This window comes from Sciurus vulgaris (genome assembly GCF_902686455.1).
Source record: "Sciurus vulgaris genome assembly, chromosome: 10".
In the NCBI taxonomy this organism is placed as follows: Eukaryota; Metazoa; Chordata; class Mammalia; order Rodentia; family Sciuridae; genus Sciurus; species Sciurus vulgaris.
This window is the reverse complement of record NC_136470.1, coordinates 83,877,741-83,897,461: the sequence shown is the minus strand read 5'-3', so window position 1 is coordinate 83,897,461 and position 19,721 is coordinate 83,877,741. Positions and strand designations below refer to the sequence as shown.

Sequence of the window (19,721 nt, the reverse complement as noted above, 5' to 3'; positions counted from 1 at the left end):
ACATTCTGGTCATAAATTCTGTATCATTTAATTGTGTGACCTGACACATATCATTAACCTCTCTAGTTTTAGTTTTGTCAGTTATAAAATAATCCACATAATTAATATTCAAATCTAGATGAGGTTTTTTTTTTTTAGAATAAGTCATAATATGTAATTACATATACTATGCCAATACATAAAGCAAAATCAAATGTACTGTTAGAGATTTACTTTAAAAGCTAAGTACTTTAGGCTCTGTGTTCAAGTACCCCAGATGTAGGAGTAACTATCAACTATCCCTTTCTAACTTCAGAATTTTTTTTATTTTATTAAAATGGGATTAATACAATTATTGTGAAAACTAAATGAGATATGAATATGAAGAGCTTATTACTGCTATGTGTGATGGTGTGCACCTGTGGTGAGAGGTTAGAGCAAGAGGATTCCTGGAACCCAGGATTTTGAAGTCAGTCTGGCAATATAGAGTGAGACCCCCATCTCAATAAAAAAAATAAAATAAAAAAAAGAGAGAGAGAAAGAGAGAGAGAGTGGAAAAGAGAGGAAAGAGAAATAAAGAAAGAGATTATCACAATAGCTAGCTAACCACAGTTGCCTTTCCTTTCAGATATCCTTTTTCTTTGGTCAGTTACTGAACAGAGTGGGTGGTTTTAAACAAACGCAATTTAAGGAGCATTTTTTATAGATGTTAAAATGATTTACAAGCCTCAAATTCCAATTCCCCTTTATTTTGGTAGCAATATTATTTCTATCATTGAGAAATAGCAAAAGGTACTCTTTTAAAATATCTTGAATCACAAATGTAAGTCTTGGCAAATTGCTTTTTAAAAATTTATTTGCAATCTGTGGATAATTATTGAAAACTACTCCTAAATCCTGAATGGCAAAGAGTAAGAAATGATTTTAAAGTCAAACACAGTTATCAAACAATTGTTTTTCCTTCTTTATCATAAGCAATTCTGACCAAAACATCCAAAACTTAGCATGTGCACTAAAACTACCCATGATGTAATATCACCCACTGTGCACTAGGTTTGACTTATTATTGGATAAATTTGACCTAATGTTAGGTTGTGGCAAGAGCATATTGTTTGTCAGCGGCATATGGATGTCATAGTGAAACTTTGTATACAGGTTTTAATGCATGTAATGGATACAAATCAACATATGGATAAAAAATCATTGTTATAAGAAATCATTGTTTCATTCGAAAGTCATCTCAAAAGCAAGTCAATGTGTCTGCAGAAGACTTGTCCACTTACTAGTAGTGTAATATCAGGCAAATCATTTCATCTCTTTATGCTGCTTCTCCATCCTTCACAGGCTGATGTATTGAATCAGACCATGTATATAAATGCCAAGAATCATGTCTTGCCTTAAGAAGTACTTAACACTATTTGTTATTCCCTGATTGCATTTATGCAATATGTAGTTTTTTTTTTTGTTTTTGTATCAGGGATTGAGCCCAGGGGATCTTAACCGCTGAGCCACATCTCCAGTCCGTTTTGTTTTTGTTTTTGTTTTTTTTTTTTGGTTTTTTGTTTTTTTTTTTTCTTTTTTATTTTGAGACAGAGTCTCATTAAGTTGTTTAGGCATTCACTAAGTGGCTGAGGCTGGATTTGAACTTGTGATTTTCCTGTCTCAGTCTCTCCCAGATCACTGGGATTATAGGCATGTACCACCTCACTGGATGCAAATATATAATTTTAAAAATATTTAATATGAAGGACATTAATAAATTCTGCTATCTTCTAAGACTTTGATTCCATCTAATAAACAAACTGAATAACACAATAGAAATTTATTTGGCGTCAAAAGGAAAGTCAAATTTTATTTCCTATAATAATAGCACTGTAGATTTTATTATTTATACACATTTTTGTTGTGATTTATGCCAGAGAAGCCAGCTTCACCATCTGTTTGGATCAGAAATTATGTGCTCAATAAATGGAGGAGTTGTTTTATCTTTACTTGGTATTCTTCTCTTCAGTTGATATTCATTTCAAGCAATAATTTGTTCATAATTTATCTAATATATAGCATTAATATTATCTTCGAGTAAGATTATCATTATAATAAATATATACTATAGATGGTTTAAACACTCTGAAAAGATGCATCAAAAGATGAATAAACTTTAAATGACTGGATACCTTTAGAATTTCAAACATGTTTGCAAGGGTCCAGCTTGGGCAATTGCATTGCTTCAGTTTCTCCTTGTCACTGACCTTCAGGGGAAGCTTATTAGGTACACACAAAAGTGTCCTTACTTTAATGAGAAACTTTTCTGAATTAGAATTGTCTTACCCAATTTGATCACTTATTTTATACACTGACTGTGACTGAAGGCATATATTAAAGAATGAAATTTTGTCACCATTGATTATATTCCAATAATGAGTCACAGATTGATTCATAAATTCCAGCAGATTGTTCCCCAGGCTTACAGCTCCATGAAAGCAAAAATCATACTTTTCTTTCTTATTAAACACATTACAAAGCTTGGCACCCATTAGTGCTCAGCAAATGTTTTCTTGAATGGTGTGGGGGTTAGTAGGATCATCTCTTTAAATTTGTTAACTCCTTCAGGAAAGTGGTATATTCTGAGTGTTCTGTTTTTTCTTTTTCGGTGCTGGGGATTGAACCCATACAGACTTGCACGTGGTGTGCGTGTGCTCTACCATCAGGCTATACCCTCAGTCCCTCCACATCATCTCGACATAAGTCTTGAAAACTAGACAATCCTTCCAGTGCATCTTGTCCATCCTTGTTGGATTTTATGCCACTCCCATATGCTATCTGTTGCTTATCTGTTCATCTGGAATGTGTAAATATTAATTTAAAATGCTTATTTGACATCTATTAAGCAATTTTTAATAGAATCAAGCAGCAGAAGTTGAGCCATTTGGGGAATTATCAAAAAGCATTGTGCCTAGAAGGCTGTTCTTTTTTTGTTTTGAAGAACACTTTTCTCTGAGTTTATGCAAATTTAAAAAGGCTGATCCAAGTCATCCCTGCAGATTGTTAGAACAAAATGTTTGATGTTGCAAGTTTTTTCTTGAAATTAATGAGTCACTTCCACTGTATAAGTCGTAATATGTCGGAGATTTTCCACTGAATCAACCAAAGCTAATTGCAATAAGGATTTTTAAAATGATGCCTATTCATCAAAACCAAACAAACAAACATTCTATGTTTGCCTAACTTTCTACAGTTAAGTTATTCACATCTATTATTACCCTTGATCTTCACAACAATATACAATATACGTCCAACACTATTCCAAGGGCATTAACTCTTTAGATTTTTGGTTTAATTAAGTGTTATTAAAAGCCACTTAACTTCATTAATGTCAGGTTAGTATGTATGACTAAGTAAAAGGCATCTATCATATTTTACACTAATGTTAAGCAAATGAAAATATGGCTCTTATTCCAGAGTTCCAAGTTAAATGGTTGGGATCTCACAGAAAACATGCTTTTCAATTTTGTCACATTAGTCTACATTTATAAAGAAACAAAAAAGGCAAATTGAGGGAGAAAGGTATTTTTAGCATTAGTTGTCTGGCTAGCCTTGAAGATAGCTTCACTTTCTTTAATTACTGGTGATTACCTTCTCATCAGTAATATTACAAGAGCATTTGTAGACCTCCTTAGTTGAATAGCTGCGCATATTTAGTAGTAGCAGTACAACTAATGACTGAACCAGCGTATGTTTGGGTGATTGCTTGGTTTTCTGGGAGCGAGGCCCTGGCTCTCATGTGGCAGAAGTCTGGACAATGTCTGTTAAGGTTCATTATGGGTCAATTCAGATCAAAATTCAGCAGATTTCTTGATTGATGCATTTCTTTTTAAAATGTGTTGGAACTTTCTATGTATAATCCCTGGTTTGTGTGTCTATGCCCAGCCTAATGGTTTTAATATGAATATTATCCTCAGTAGGATTTGATAGCATATCAGAAACCTTGTTTGTTGAATATGACAAAGTGATAAATTGTGCTTTTATTTACATGGCTAATTGTGAGGGTTTGGACACATTCCTTTGATGTAGTAAGAGTACTAAATGAAGACAGTTAAATAAACAAACCATTATAATGAGTCTAGGAGTTCATACAGACATTTTGCTAATTTGTTTCTTGTCCCTGGCTCAAACATTCATGTGTATCTTTCCATACATACATACTTATTTCAAATTTAATGGAAAGCCCACTTGTTTTTCTTCATAACCTACTGTTCTACTCACTCATTTAGATGGTCTGTGCTGGAACTGATTTAAAAATCCTCAAGTGGCCAAGTTTTTTTTTTTTCTTTACCCACAAGGAAACTGAAATAGAGAGGCTTAAAGTGATAAGCCCTAGATCACACAACCAGTGTATGAAGGAGCCAGCTATGAACCCAAGTTGTCTGAGTATAGTGTGCTTCCTTTAAAAGATCAAGTACCTAAATATTATATCAGGAAACTAACTATATTTCATCAATCAAAACATACCAACTTGAGACTACGGAACTTTTCAGTATAGTTACAGTTGCCCTCACATGGTCATTTTGTGTAACTGGGGCTCCTAACTATTTGGAGAAGGTATCAAGACTTTTCTTCTGATATGTTTGGTGCCTACTTAGTGCCAAGTTTAGTGCCTAGACTGTGTTGTGTTTGGCCAGAAAGCAGATTGAATTTCTGCCTCATTTTCAGGAATCGACTGTAAGATTGTGCTATTTCTGTCTGGGCGACTCTACCTACAGCCTTGGTGGTGTAATGAATTAGTTTTGCACAAGTCTTTGACTTCTAGAAGGCTCAGCAGGGGATCAAATCCTCCCTTTGTAGTAAGACAAGCTGCCAGAGAAGTGATTGATATTGCAGACAGAAGTAGGACTTCAAGGAAGGAATAAGCAGATAAGTGGGGTAATAAGTAGATAATACTGCTACTTTGCACTCAGGGTCTTTTATCTGAGCATCTGAAGGCAGCTGTATCCTCAAACATCAAGGGGATGTGTAAGGGGAGGATGGGGGATCTCTCCTTTTACTCTGTGGTCCTCCTCTATGATTGATAAAACAGTGAGAAAATTTCCAAAAGATAATTCCTGGTAAAGAGTTATTTTTCTCTTTGTTTCTTTTTCTCCCCCCCCCCACCCCCCCACCCCCGTCTCTGGGAAGTTAAGTCACTAGGATGTGAAGCAATCACTCTAAAAGTTATCTTGATCTTAATGCAATGTTTTATATGCACTTTCCCCTACACTGTTTGCATCTGAAAAAAGAAACTTCCACTCTACCAAGTAAGGCATTTACTGTATTATTTAATCCCTTCTGATTGTGTGGGACTCAGTTCCTCAGAGTAATCCTCATTCTTGCATTTATTTTACTCCTCAAAAATTTCCCTTGTAAATCTTCTTTTAGGTCAAAGTCCTTAGATAGTAAATCTTAAAGACAGCTTCAGGCCATTATGGCTTCAAGAAACCATTGTGAACTGGATCTGTGTTTAATAAGGTTGATGGACCCTGTTAGAGATCTCTTTGAGCATGCCTTCCATTAATTTTGTACACATCATGTTAATTTAGAAAAAGAGGGTAAGTTGCCAAGCCAAAATTGTTTCCTTATAGCAGACCATGACTCAAAATTCAGGAGCCAGTTCCTCAGACAGAGAACAATACTGGCTGCCACATGTTTTTAGGTAACTTGACTCTTTATTTATCAGAGACAAGAATGACTTTTCTAGACATTAAACCATAAAACATAAATACTAAGTGACATTAAAAAATATTGTTAAGTCATCCTCTCCATTATGTTTTTTTTTTTTTTTTTCTGTTTTAACTATGTTGTGTTTTTGTTTTTATGCTTTTTCTTTCTTCTTTTTCTCATAGAAATCTTTGCTTTAGGAGAGATCTAAAAGGTCACCATCTAACCACCCAAGCAGTCTGGCCTTTAACTCCATAATTACAATATGGAAGTTACCCGCCTCTAGTTCCCTTAGGAGGTAAAAGGACACTCATTCATCTAGTCTATCTCCTGATGGGATTAAAAGAAATCACTGAATATTTGAAGGGGAAAAAAAACCACAAGTAGATCCAAAGGAAAAACAAAACAAACAAACAAAATGTGAAAGTGTGGTGTGTCTTTATCTGGAGGATAAAAAAACACTGGCCTTTCTGCTTTGACAACCTCAGTATACCATTGCTAGTTCTAATTTTTATTTTTCCCTTCCACTTTATAATTTATAAAACAGTATATCTCTCATCTGACAACCCTCATGGTTACTTGTAAGTGAGGTGGTAGAGGTGGTGGTATGCCCATTTGATAAATGTAAACAGCAATTTCCAGGTTTTTCCTAAAGGCTGCAGACCTAGTATGTGGCAGAACCCAGAATTTCAGACTGACCTGTTTTATTCCAAGCCAAGATAGATATGCTATCAAATATAGCATCAGTTATAGCAAATAAATCTGTTAAGATGAAGTGCTGTACAAAATGTTAGTAAGTACTGTTATCAAATATATCTTCAAGACCTAGGTACTCAGTGACCATTTGGGGTGCCTATCTTTCCTTCAGAGAGGAAATTAACTTATAAACTGCATATAAAGATTCCATTTGCCATGACTGAGTCCACTTCTGATAAGGTCTTTACAACTCCAAAATCATCCTTCCCATCAGTCTCATTTCCTTCTTAACCCCAAGCATAGACTCTAGCTCTTCCTGCTAGATTTCAGGTTCTATCCCTTCAGTATAAGGTGAAAACTACTTTCTACACACCCATCTAGGACCTAATGTGCCATATATTTTCTTTCCTGTTTCCCTTAATTTGATGTTTTTGCTTGGTGGTACTTTTTGTTTCTGTTTTTCTAATAAGGTGTCTTTCAATGTGCTTGGGCTCTGTTACACTCCTTTGACTGAGGCATCTTGTCATCTTTTTTTCCTCACATCTTACCCTCTTTCATTTGATTCAGATATTTCCCTTATCTTTTATATGGCCCACACTTAGAATGGAAAAACAAAAACAAAAACTTTTCACCAGAGAGCAACAGAGGTTGTCTTTTATTAGACTGTGCTTATTAGAAACCTATTATCATCATGAAAACTTAACAGGTTTTCAAACAGAACTTGAGGCATCTGAATGGGTGTGTGATGACCAGTTGAAGTGTCCTTAGAACACCAGCCATAGGCCACATATGGAAATCCATGTATTTCTTGCAATTTCATGCAATTCTTTCAAATATGGCATGCAATACTAAGGAGATGATAAGGAAAACCACTTGACATGCATAAAATTGTTACAAAGCATTGAGACATTCCTTTTTCCGTCTTTGGGTTTCATATTGTTTGCTTCTAAAATGAAAAGGTTTGGTTATAAGATTTTTGAAATCCTTAAATAAAATTTAAGGATTTAGGAAAATCCTCGAGGAAAAACCTGGAAATTGGTGTTAACATTTATCTGAGGATTTAAAACTCTGAAATAATATTCTTTAGTTCTACTGTTTACCAGTGCTTAGCATTGCTGCTCATATTTTTATCACTATGAAATGTTCTTTCTCATTTTTTATATTTGGAATTGTACATTTCCCTCCAGAGATGGTGTCAGAGCCCTTCCTGCCTTCCCTGCACTTATTGGTAGAGTATAAGAAGAGAAAGTGGAACTATCATAGATGTGTCCCTGTCTAGTTCTAGGAAATAGTGGAAAAAGAATTTACGAGTGAATGTTTAATTGAAAACTAATAACTAAAGACTCATAGCCCTGCAGAAGAGTAATGAAGAAATGGATCCTTGCATTTGAATATCTGAATTTATTCCAAGAACATAGGTTAGCCTCTACTGAGTTAGAATCCTCCAAGGCAGAGATCTATTAGGAGGCCTGGTTTTGCTTTACAGGTCTAAATGTAAATGTTAGTCCCAGATAGGCAGAGTTTACCTCTCTAATTAGTCCTGCAGGTCAGTCTTTAAGGAAACAAGAGTATAGCATCCAGCAGTGTAAGAAAGGCATCCCGAGTAATTGTTTGCCAAAGGTCAGAGGGCAAACACTGTTGTGACAGTTGGGTGGGCTTGGCACACTTCTTTGGGGGAAGATGAGAGGGCAAAGAGGAGTTGATGTTGATCTTTGAAGATAACAATAGCAGAAGACAGTTCCCAAATTTCTAGGGTCTTTTTAAGCTTCTTTTAGTTCACATGAAGATTTTGCATTTCTAACCCCAGGTGTTAGAAACTTAACTATAGGAAATAAGAGTCAATCTAGTCCTTACTTTTATATTCAGGAAAATTAAGTCATAAAGTCTTCTGGAAGCCTGAGGTTACCTTGCAGAAGATACAGAAAATTCGATCTTATTCTAACATAAGTCTTTCCTACCCTATCTTCCATCTCCCAGTATCCCCGTGCTCACCTGATTCTACCTTCTTGTTCTCAATACACAGTTTTATGTCTGTCTTTGCTGTGCTGTTGCTTTAATTTAGGAAAGTGCTCTTTCCCTTCCTCTTCCTTCCAAATCATTCTCTCAGTCTTAAAGATTTAACTCCTTATCTCTCCAAGGGGAATTAATTCTTCCTCTGTTTGCCCAAAGAACTATAATTTATAACTTAATACTTAAGGTTTATTTTGGTCACTATTTCACATATTTTTAAAAATTTCATAAACATAAAATCTGTATCTATAGATAACTCTACCTATAACTTTATAACTATAGATATAAAATTCTGTACCTGTCCTTGGATTTCTTCACCTTCCCTGTATGTGTATTTACCTCCTGCATTAGCTGTATAGGTCTTAGTGCAGGACTACATACAATATACAGTTATTGATGAAAGGAAACATGTATGTGCACAAGTGTATTCTGAGAAATGAAATCTCTAATTGGTGATCTGTAATACACTTTCCAGTCATAATATCTCTCAGATCTATGGTTTGATATCAGAATCAAATCAGACCAGCTAATTTTATCCAGCTACTATTTACATTAACCTTAACTTTGATTTTTCTGTCTAGCTAGTGACCATGACCAAGAAATATTTGAGGAGAGCACAGAAATTTTAGTTTACAAAAATCATCTTCTAGCTATTGACCATGACTAAGAACTCATCATGGTTGCTAAATAAAAATTCTCAAAATGACATTTTGGGGAGTGAGTAAGGAGAGAAGAAGCTGAATCTGTCTTTTAAAGAGATGCTAAGAATGAAGCCCTAGTGTCCTAGTTTGGTCATAATCTGGCAACCTCAGGCCATACCATTTATGCTCCTGTCACTTAGCCCTTTGACAGTGTAGCTTCAAATCCTTAACCCATGGAGCATCTGTCTTAATTGCAAAGCCCAGTGAATAAAATGGGATTAAGTAGAGAAGAGAATATAAGTTTTGAATTAAGATGAGAGCAATATTGTCATTTTATCTGCTTAACAAGTGAATTACAAATAATTCCTCAAGGGTTTTTGTTGTTGTTGTTGTTTTGTTTTGTTGTTGTTTGGTGGTGCAAAGTATCAAACCCGGAGCCCTGCGCATGCTAGGCAAGAGGTCTGCCCCTGATCTATGTGCCCAGCCCTTAGTTAGCTCCAACTGCCAACTAGCTCCTATTTGTTTGTGTGTGAGTGCACACCTATCTTTATATATATATGTATATATATATATATATGATTATATATAAGGAAGCCTTGCTTTGGCAACTTGTTTTTTTCTGTAATTGTAACACACTATAATAGATTCCTTTTGAATAAATGATTTAATCTCACTGTCTATTAGGAGGATATGAAGATATAATCTTTAGTTTTGCCGTACTTTTTTTTTTTACCCCCTTTGGTGCAAGGGGATCAAATTCCTGGTCTCACACTTGCTAAGCAAAAACTTAGGCACGGAATTGCCTTCTCTACCTCATTTTCCTTTACTTTCAAATGACATATATATTAATCCTACAGTAAATTTCAATCTTTGCTGGAAATCACCTATTTTTCATATGCTTCACTTTTCTTATGATGTTTTAAAATCTCTGCTGACAGAGTTGTCCAGTTTGATCAATGCAGATAATGTTTTCTTACAAAATCAAACCAGCGGCTTCTATGGGCCAGAATATCTTGCTTAACCACTTGGGTCACAGAGACACACCTACTTGGTTGCACCACTTTTTAATCGAGTTGTGAATCAGGATTGGGAAGCTGGAGTTAAACTGTTATTGTCTTTGTAACAGTAGGAAACTCAGGGGACCAACATTTAGGAAAAAAGGTTGCTAAAGGAAAAAGACTATCTGTAGGAGTCATTTGTGGCAACAAAGCCTTTCATTTCCCCTTGCAGAGCATGCAAACCCAAAAATTGATTTACTCTGAGACTCAGTTCCTACTCACTGTTGGAGCACGCATGAGACAGTAATCTCTTCTGTGGCAAGCAACTTTTGTGCACAGAAAGCACGTGGCTTAGAATCAGCAGACCTGGGTTCTAAGTTCCAGCCTTAAGCATAATTTATGTGTGAATGTCATTATAATATTCACCCCCCTGAACCCTGATTTCCTTATTTGGGAACTGAGGTAATGAGGACATGTGTGCTTCACAGACTTACAGTATGGATCAAACCAGAAGAGTTTCCACGCTGCAGGAATAATAGAACCAAACTGGGCATTACCTTTGCCCTCAAGTTCCTATTTTATGTGGAACTCATGAAAACATGGTTTAAAAGTAATGAGATGAGATCTATGATATAGGCATCCCAAGAACTGGGTGAAAATTTAGAGGAGAGAGCAACTGGTTGCCTAGAGAAGACAAGAAATAACCAAGGAGTTGGGGGAAAAAAGACAAAAGATAGAACTGAGCACAATGCTAAGTACATAGCAGGCAATCACTAAGTGTTGAGTAAAGGATATAATATGTTATGTGGGTGTTGAAGAATGCACTTGAATTTGCCTGTTGGAGAAAATAGAGGAACTAGTATATACAAAGCTGCAAAATTGTGAAATATAAGATAAGTGTGCTCTGTAAGCCCTAATACACAATACACATCCTAATGCTATTATACATCTCCAAATCTTTGCATCCTCTTTGCCCATTAATGTGGCTTTTCCAATAGAAGTACTCAATTAAGACTATTCTGGGGAGAAATATAGAATATTTTAAAGCTTGAATCAATCACAGAATTCTTACAGAAACATTTTCATATATGCTTGAAGTTGAATTTGCTTTACCATTTGGGAAAACAATGTCCAGTGGTAAGTTCCAAAGCTTACATTATTCACCCCTTTTTATAATTTTACATAAATTTCACTGTCTTCTGCACTTGGAGTCCCTTAGACAAAAAGGATATTGATAAGTCACTTAGTTTTATATCTTTGGACCAAGTTTTCCTTTAACCTACACTTACAGTGAGTGGAAGTGGTTATTAGAGACAGGTGCTTTTCCTCCCATGATCTGTTGTCCCAAACAGAAGATTACACCAGTCTGGTGATATTTGTGCCTGGGAGAGTAGCCAGTGCACACTTTCTCCCCTATTGTAAAAAACACCATGTTTTGTCCTGCCTAGTTTACCTCAATCCCTCTGTTGGAGGTAGTAGGGATGTCAGTTATCCTGGATCCAGCTAAGATTTCAGTCTTTCTCTTTTTTGATCATTTTGATTATCTTCTTTTTTGTCTATCTTTTTGTTTCATGTGTATTTTCTGGCAAAAGGTTGTTTTCTGCTACAACAGTCATTATGAAAGCATTCTCATAGTAAGGAAGTCGTGTCCCTCAGAAGTGTGTAGAGACTGACAGTGTCAGTCTCAATAAGGACTCTAGAAATCACAGGGGATTTAGCCAATCCTTTGTTATGTTTACAGTGAGCTAGGAAACAGACAGGCTAGGTAGCAATGTCAAGGACAGAGGGTTAGTTAGTGAGTGAGTAAAGCATAACTTGAAAAAAATAGTCAAGTCACTTTGCACATCATTTTAAAATGATATTTAGTATCTAGAGGTTGTACAGTTCTGAACAGTACAGCAGAGTGCATAAGTGGAAATAGAGGTCTCAGAGTGGATTAATTTGACACTTATAATCCACAATGCAAAGGTGTTATGCATGCCAGATGGGAAATTCACATATGTGATTATTCAAGCATCCTCAAAGTCACAAGGCTGTGACTTCTCTTATTTTAGGGAGCTGAACTGTGGCTGCCCATAGACACATAGCCTACAAGAAAGGTGTAGCCCAGCAGAAGCTGAAGCTGGAGAAGGATGTTGGAACTCTCTGAGGAACTGCAAGTGAAGCCTAAAGTTGTCAGGGCTAAAAACTTGATAGAAATCAAGAGGTCCCAGAATCAACTGCTTCACAGGCTCTTTAGGAAGGAAATTACATCTATCCCTCTTTAGAAAGGGACAGATGTCTGGTATCAGCTAATAGGGAAGTTGTCATCTTCATCAATAATGAAATTCAGATCATGGTTAAATAGACAAAGGAAAAGTCCAAGAAACTGGAATCACAGTTGTATAGGATGCCAAATATACAACACCACTAAGTCTAATTAACAGATTGAAAAACTGAGGCATGGACAAAAACATTGAAGTACTGTGCTTCAATTTATCAATTTAAGAGCAAGACCTTAAACCTAAGTCCATGACTCTTAAGGCAAATGACCTTTCATGTACCATCTATACAGACAAGAAGGGTTGCCTCTTCTGTGGTTTTAGGTAGTATATAGATAATTAAAATCTGGAATTGCATTGGGCAACATCTCAGTATGGAACTAGAAGGAAAGATGATATGTTATATAATTAGCTTGAACAAATATTTGTTGTCCATTTAACAAAAAGGAAGAACTGAAAATTATGTAAATGAGACCTGGATCCTAGGGTTCTACTGTCAACTCCAGAGCTTTTCACTATTCTTTGCTAGCAGTGAACTGTGGCATCTATGACCACTCGCCATAGAGCAGCTTTCAAGAGAATGTGGCAGTAAGTAGGAAGGCCAACGACAGAAATACAGTGGTAATTAGTCATTAAGCACAAAACAATCTAATGTTTAACAAATAATTTGTGGAAGGTGTTTCATAGCCAAGTTTGTAATTAAAGACTTGAATAAATAAAATAACAAAAAGTATACTGAAATTTATTTGGAATCTGTCATATAAACTACTAAAAGGGTTGGTTAGGAAAGTTTAATATTATAATATGGGAGTGATATTTTGATTTTCAAGATGAAGGTTCACAAAAGCAAAATAAACACACCAGTATTAAAATAATAAATGGGTTTGATTTAAAGACTTACTTTTTCCAAAGTTGATCAATCAATGGGAGTAGAGATGATGATGTTTATTTAAATGACAAATGTAACATCAATAGGCAGAAGGTAAATTTTTTCATGAGTTTTATACTAAAATATCAGTCTTATTTTAAATAATACTAGGTACTAGTGCTATTGTAGTAAGGTGAACAGCATAGATTGTTGATCTAAACATAAACTGATATAATGTCTGGAAATCAATGTAATGTTATCTATCAGACTTTGGAAGTTATCTCTTTATTGAATAATTAATATTAATTAGTAAGATGGTACTTTTTTATTTTACCTTTAGAGTATTAAAGAAAACTGAAAGCAAACTGAATGACAAATTAATGGGAAATAGCTAATTCAATAAGACTATGTAGCAATTTAAAATCATAATGTTGGTTTTGAAAATATGGTTAGTGACCTAGAAAGGTACTCATATTAGCAGGTTAATTTTTAAAAGTAGGTGTATTCATGAACATATACAAATAAATAATAAACATTTGTGTATATGAATACATATATGTACATTTAACAAAATATATCTTTAATATTTAATAGTATATATTCAGTTTATAAAGCATATATAATTGTATATAATATATGCATCTCTGGCAGAGAATATATCAAACTTTTAATAGTGGTTACCTACAGGTTCTGGAACATATGACTGTACTATATTCCACATACTCTTATGTTTTCTGTTGGAAATAATATACTTATGCTATATACAAATAATACATGTGTTAAATCCTAAAAAAAGTCATTTTTATGTAATAATCAGAGTGCATATTTGTATTTATAATAAAAAGAAAATAACCTAGAAGGTTTTGACAAACTTTTCAGTCTTAATATTTTTAATAAGAAAGCAGTACTAATCCAATGGGACAGAGGTTGGGGGGAAGGCAAAGGATATTAATAGATAGTTTAATGAAGAAATGCAAAGAACTAATGAATATATTGAAACACAGTTATTCTCACTAGCAATCAGGAGTTAATATAAAACAAGACTTTTCATTTATAAAGTTGGAAAATATTATCCTCAGTACTATAATAGCTATCCTCCTTCAAATGTATTTTGGTTTTTTTTTTTAATACCTTGGGATTGAACCCATCTAGTGATTGAAGTCCCCAATATTTGAACCAGTACCTTTTAGTTGCATGAATATTTTTAAAAGGAAGTGGCCATAATACTGTGAAAACTAACAAAAAATTATATTGCATGTGATCTTAATGTGTTTCATACATAAACATAGAAGGATGCCAATGGAAACTTTTGACAATAATTCTGAGTGGTAGGTTTACAGTTAGCTTTTATTTCTAATTTGAATTTTTCTCTTTTTTTTTACTTCTAAATATCACATTATTTTGTAATCTAGTTTAAAAAAATGCATATTGAAAATCAATGTGAAGAAATGTGTGTCTCTGTATATTTCTGCATTTATTTACTCAGGCTGTTTTAGAACCCTTTAAAAACAAAGCATTATCTAAATCCATGGAAGTAGTAAAAATATAAGTAAAAATATTGTTACTATTATAATCATAGCGTGAGCTCTCTGGGAAATGAGCTGCTAGGCTGCTATGGACAGGATTGGGGGGATATGAAGATGCTATCTAATCAAACAGCACAGTCTGTGTGTGGATTCTCTTCTTGACTTCACCACTTGGTATCAGCCTACATCTCTGTGTCTCTGAAAGGATGATAAAAATAGCCTTAAATCATAATTTTTATGAGAATTAAGTGAGCTTAATATATGTAAAGTGTTTTGAAGAGCATTCAACTCATAAAAACTTCAGAGAGAGAGAATCTAAACCCTGTCCACTATTTTACTTTTCCTTGAACGTTCACACAAATAAAACGCTGTAACTTGAGTACAGCTGTGAGACTGAGGACCAAACTCATTTTTCTTTCCTAGCCAGTGATCCTAAAAATGAACATGGTACTATATCTTGTTTTGGAATTTAGCTTTGGACTACAGAAAAAATTGATTTGGTGAATTAATTTAGTTGCCTTCAGTAGCTTCCACAAATGCTTATTTTTGTCACTCATGTGAGGTAAGAGGCAAAGTAAATCACTTAGCTCAGGGAAGATCAGAGCTTCAAAAGTTACTCAGTGTGCTCTGCTGATCATCCTTTAACTTAATGGTAGCTGACATTAAAGAGGATCTAATTGATTTTGTTCTGCAGCAGCTTGGAAAGTCCCCACAATTCTGATCTTTCACACATGCTCTAAAAACCCCAACCTCTTTTTGACAATTACAGGTTTATCCTGCTGACAAGTTTCTCTTTTGACAAATAATTATTGAGTTTTGAGATACTGAGCATGGATGGATAGAAAGCATCATTTTTTCTCTCTTCTATTTTAATTAGATACCATGCTTAGCTTCTTAAAGGAAAGGCATCTCTGAAGTATCTGTCCATAACAAACTTTGGGAAAGAATGTACTATTTAACTTTCTAGTTCTTCCTTGTACAAATTAAACTGTTCTAATTAAACTTATATTCATTGAGCTTTAGATGCTAAGTGTGATATAAACAGAAATCCACTCTCCCTTCAGTAGGCTCATAGTCTGATGAGGGAGACCGACAAGTATACAATCTTTTGTGCTGAAAGGTAGAAATTTATTACTGCTTTTATAAACATTCATGTAGACTAAGATTTAAATTCAGCCAGGGAATTGAAAAAGTCCTTATGAGTGTAGCATTAAAAGAACTTAAAAAATGTTTTACTACATCAGGTAAAGAGAATGAAGGCATCTAAAACAGAAACCAGATTGAGCAGAGGGACAGGAATAGTCAGCTGGGGTCAACATGTAGTACCCAGAAAGGAATATAGGAAACAGAGAGTAGTCTGGGGTGACATTTTGAAGGCATTTGAATCCTTGTCTAAGTAGTCGGTTTCCTCCCACTGGTATCAGGGCATCCTGGGGAGGGACATGATCAGAGTTGCTCTTTAGGAAAGACAAGGTCATGAGGAGGGAGCTCTAGAAGGCAGGACAGGGGAGATGATGTGGTGTATTCCTTCTACCTCCCTCAGGTAGATTTTTGGTTAAAGCATAGAAGGAGTGATTTATTTAGCCCTAGCTACACATTATTTCTTAGAGTTTCAACTGTTGCTATAAAAGCAGGTCACCAATTTTTTGTTTCTTTTAATAACTACCTGATCCTAGCCAAATTTACCCAAACCCTTGGCCTCTTCTAATCTCACCTCTCTTTCAATTCAGTAGAACTAATCTCATCACGAGGAAGCCCATTATCTACATTACTTGAATTCATGAAACCTCAGCATTTCCCTTCCTCCACCTGAATGCAGGCATAGACAAGAGCACAAAATCACATCCACCCCTTTCTAGAATGTTGCTTGTTTAAAGTCGTTCCCTATCCAACCTTACATGGTATGAATTAGGAGCTTCAGATAAATACCTTGGGTGCCAAGGGCTCATATACTTGCTTAGCTTTCTCACCGAGGAATATGATATGGAACCCTTGACATTGGTATATGAGGAAGATGGCATTTCAAATTAGGGAAAAAATACATATTACTCCATAAATGATGAAAATCATTTATTTCATGGGTAGTAGGCTTCCTCCTTTGCTTCTCATACAAATATGAATTCTGGCAAGTTAGAAAATTGGCATGTAAAAATATTTTAAAAAACAATTCTCTAACACTGTAATATATTTGTAGTACTTTATAACAGTGGGTTAGGAAAGGCCTTTCGGACCTGTCTTAAAGCCAATAAGTCATATAAAAAGAAAAATAATAAACTGATTATTGAAAAAAATTATAAATTTTCTGTACCAAAAGCAAACCACAGTAACATGTTCTAGAAAGGTCAGATATATGCGGAAAGAAAAAATATTAGTAACATTTATGATAAAGAACTAAAAACTGTTAAGAAGGATTCTCAGTAAAATATTAACATTTTGCTATTTCTGGAAAATACATGATAATCTCACATCTAAGAAATCTGTTTCCAAAGCTGTGGATTTATACCAATGATATTTTCATCCAGGGAACATTACTGACCCTTAATTCTGAGGCCAAGAATCTTTAAGTCGTCTGGAGAAATAGCTGAGAATGGAAAGTTATAAACTCTTAAGAGAGTTGTTTTGACTCCTGAGGGTTTGGGACATTCACAGAAGACATTTTATTTTGTTCAAGTATTTGCAAATTGTGGATAATAGTACTTACCTACATCACTGTTGTTGCGAAAATGAATACACATTACTAAATCTTTGAGATCCATGGATAAGCATTGTTGTGTGGTGAGCACAGAGTATTGTTATTTTATTTGTAAATTCATGCTCAAATAAATGCATGATACTTCCATGAAGTATTCACACTAATTCAGAAACCATACATTATAAGATGTAGTTTAATTAAGTCTTATGAGAATGTTTGTGTTAAGTTCAAATTTATAGAGCCTATTAGCTAATTTTTCATTTTAAGGCAAAGCAATCAAAACAGACAACAACAACAACAACAATATTTGTACCAATATATTGCTCCTTTTTGCTTTATGGCATTTAAGTATCTAAGTAGCTATGCAACTTGACTATTTTATTCATACAATATGAAGATGAGCAAATTGAGGGGTAAATATCAAAGTAAAATAAGAGAAACATAAGTAATCCTCTAAGTCACTTCTTTGAATTTTGGACAAAGATATAGACCCTTATCTTAGTAATAATCTTAAGAAATAATTTAGTTCTGCCCCTCATTTCGCAAATAAGGAATTTGAATCCAGAGTGGTTAAGTAACTTGCCCCTAGGGCATAGACCTAGCTGAAGGCAGAACTGGGAACACGGCCCATATTTTCTAATTCCCAGTCCAGTGCTCTTCTCTTCAACTACCTGTGGTCCTCAAGGAGTCACAGTACTATATCGTCTGAGAGTTTGTCTGAAATCTTGGTAGATTTATGTTTGATCAAGACTGTAGTCAGATTTGTTCTTGCTGAGCTGATACATAGAAGGAATTTGACTTTTTCACTTTCTGGGAATCTTGACTTTGTGAAAACTGAAGTTTAATATTTTGATAGTGTATCATCAACACTAGAGACCTTGAATTTAGGGGTTGAAATGGTTACACTATTCCATGAGGGATAAAAATAAGGCAATGAAATAATGACCTTCTGGACAGCTGTGCTAACAGTATCTACTCTAGAGCACCGACCCCAAAGCCTGACTTACTTAGGACTGCCTAGCAAGCTATATAAAACACCATTTTGGGTTCTGCAGCTCTGGAGAATTTGATTCAGTTGGATGGGGGCTAGGTCCAAGTACCCATTTTAAAAAGAACCTTGGGTGATTCTCTGGGTCATCTAAGTTTTCAAGACTCTGTAATAGAGCACAGTTTTAAGGAAGCGGGCTTCGGCTTTCTGCTATTGCCCCTTAAGCTGCCAATGGGTATAAATTTAAAATACATGGTGCAAATATTTGGCAGGTTTTTTTTTTCTTTCTAGCTAGTGTTCATTTGTTTAATTGCAGGTAAAAGAGAGATCATTCTTAATATTTGAGTGAAGAAATGAATGTTTCATGTCATATAAATGTGTGTAGCCATATTTATATATTTTTATGTTCTTGGATACTGGAGATCAAATTATATAAAAGCAAATATTTCATAAAGAAAAGCAGCAGCAGTATTATTGACAGTAATTCAGGAAACTTAAAATAACTTTTATCCCAATGACCATATCATCCTTTATATGCATGCATTTTATGGATGCCAAAGTTCAATTAAGGAGAAGGAAATCCAAGAGTATAAACATATTTACAAACTTTATTTCTGAAAGCTATGTACTAATCTGTTCTGATTACTAATTTTCTTCTAATCTTTCTATCTTCTAAGTTTTGGAAAAAATAATATTAGCCATTTGTAAGTTTCAGACAGAACCGAGGGAATTGGCTTCCTGATTAGAGGGTAAAGGATAGATATAAATCTAACTGAATCCAAATACTGAGCATAATGAAAGAGTATTTTAATAATTCACATAACATTAGTGTATATTTCATCTTTACTAAATCATGGTGACCAAGGCCAGATCCTACATAAGCGTTTCTATGTATTTATGTAAATACATTTTTAAGGCAAAAGTTTAATAGATCTGTCATGTTTAGGATATATTCTATTAATCATTTCAATAGAGGCATCATGTAAATACTCAATTTATTTATTTACATGAAATAATATTGTCTGAGTCTTAATAAAAATTAAGTACAATAAAATAGAGAAAATAAATATTCAAATAGAGCAGCTTTTTTGAAACTAGACTTATCTCCAAGGATTTCTATTTCCTGCATGTAATATGGATAATTATTGTTTTTACAAGGCAATGGGACCAATGGTTTAAATTGTGATTGAAACATTCTCAGAAAATGAAGTTGCTTTATTGGCATTGCTTGGTATGAAACCACTGACATCTCAGGAGAGAATAGGTGGAAAATTTCCAGTTTTCAGGCAGCACATTTTGATTTTTTTATTTAGGAAATATAACAGTGGATTTTAGTATTTTCCCTGAATTTCTAAATTTGTTTGGTCATTC

The 19,721-nt window shown here is 34.5% G+C and overlaps 1 protein-coding gene across 1 annotated transcript in view; it reads left to right on the top strand.

Moving 5' to 3' along the window:
• TP63 (tumor protein p63) overlaps positions 1-19,721 on the top strand; it is a 264,007-nt gene that overhangs the window by 107,123 nt on the left and 137,163 nt on the right. The window lies entirely within an intron of this gene.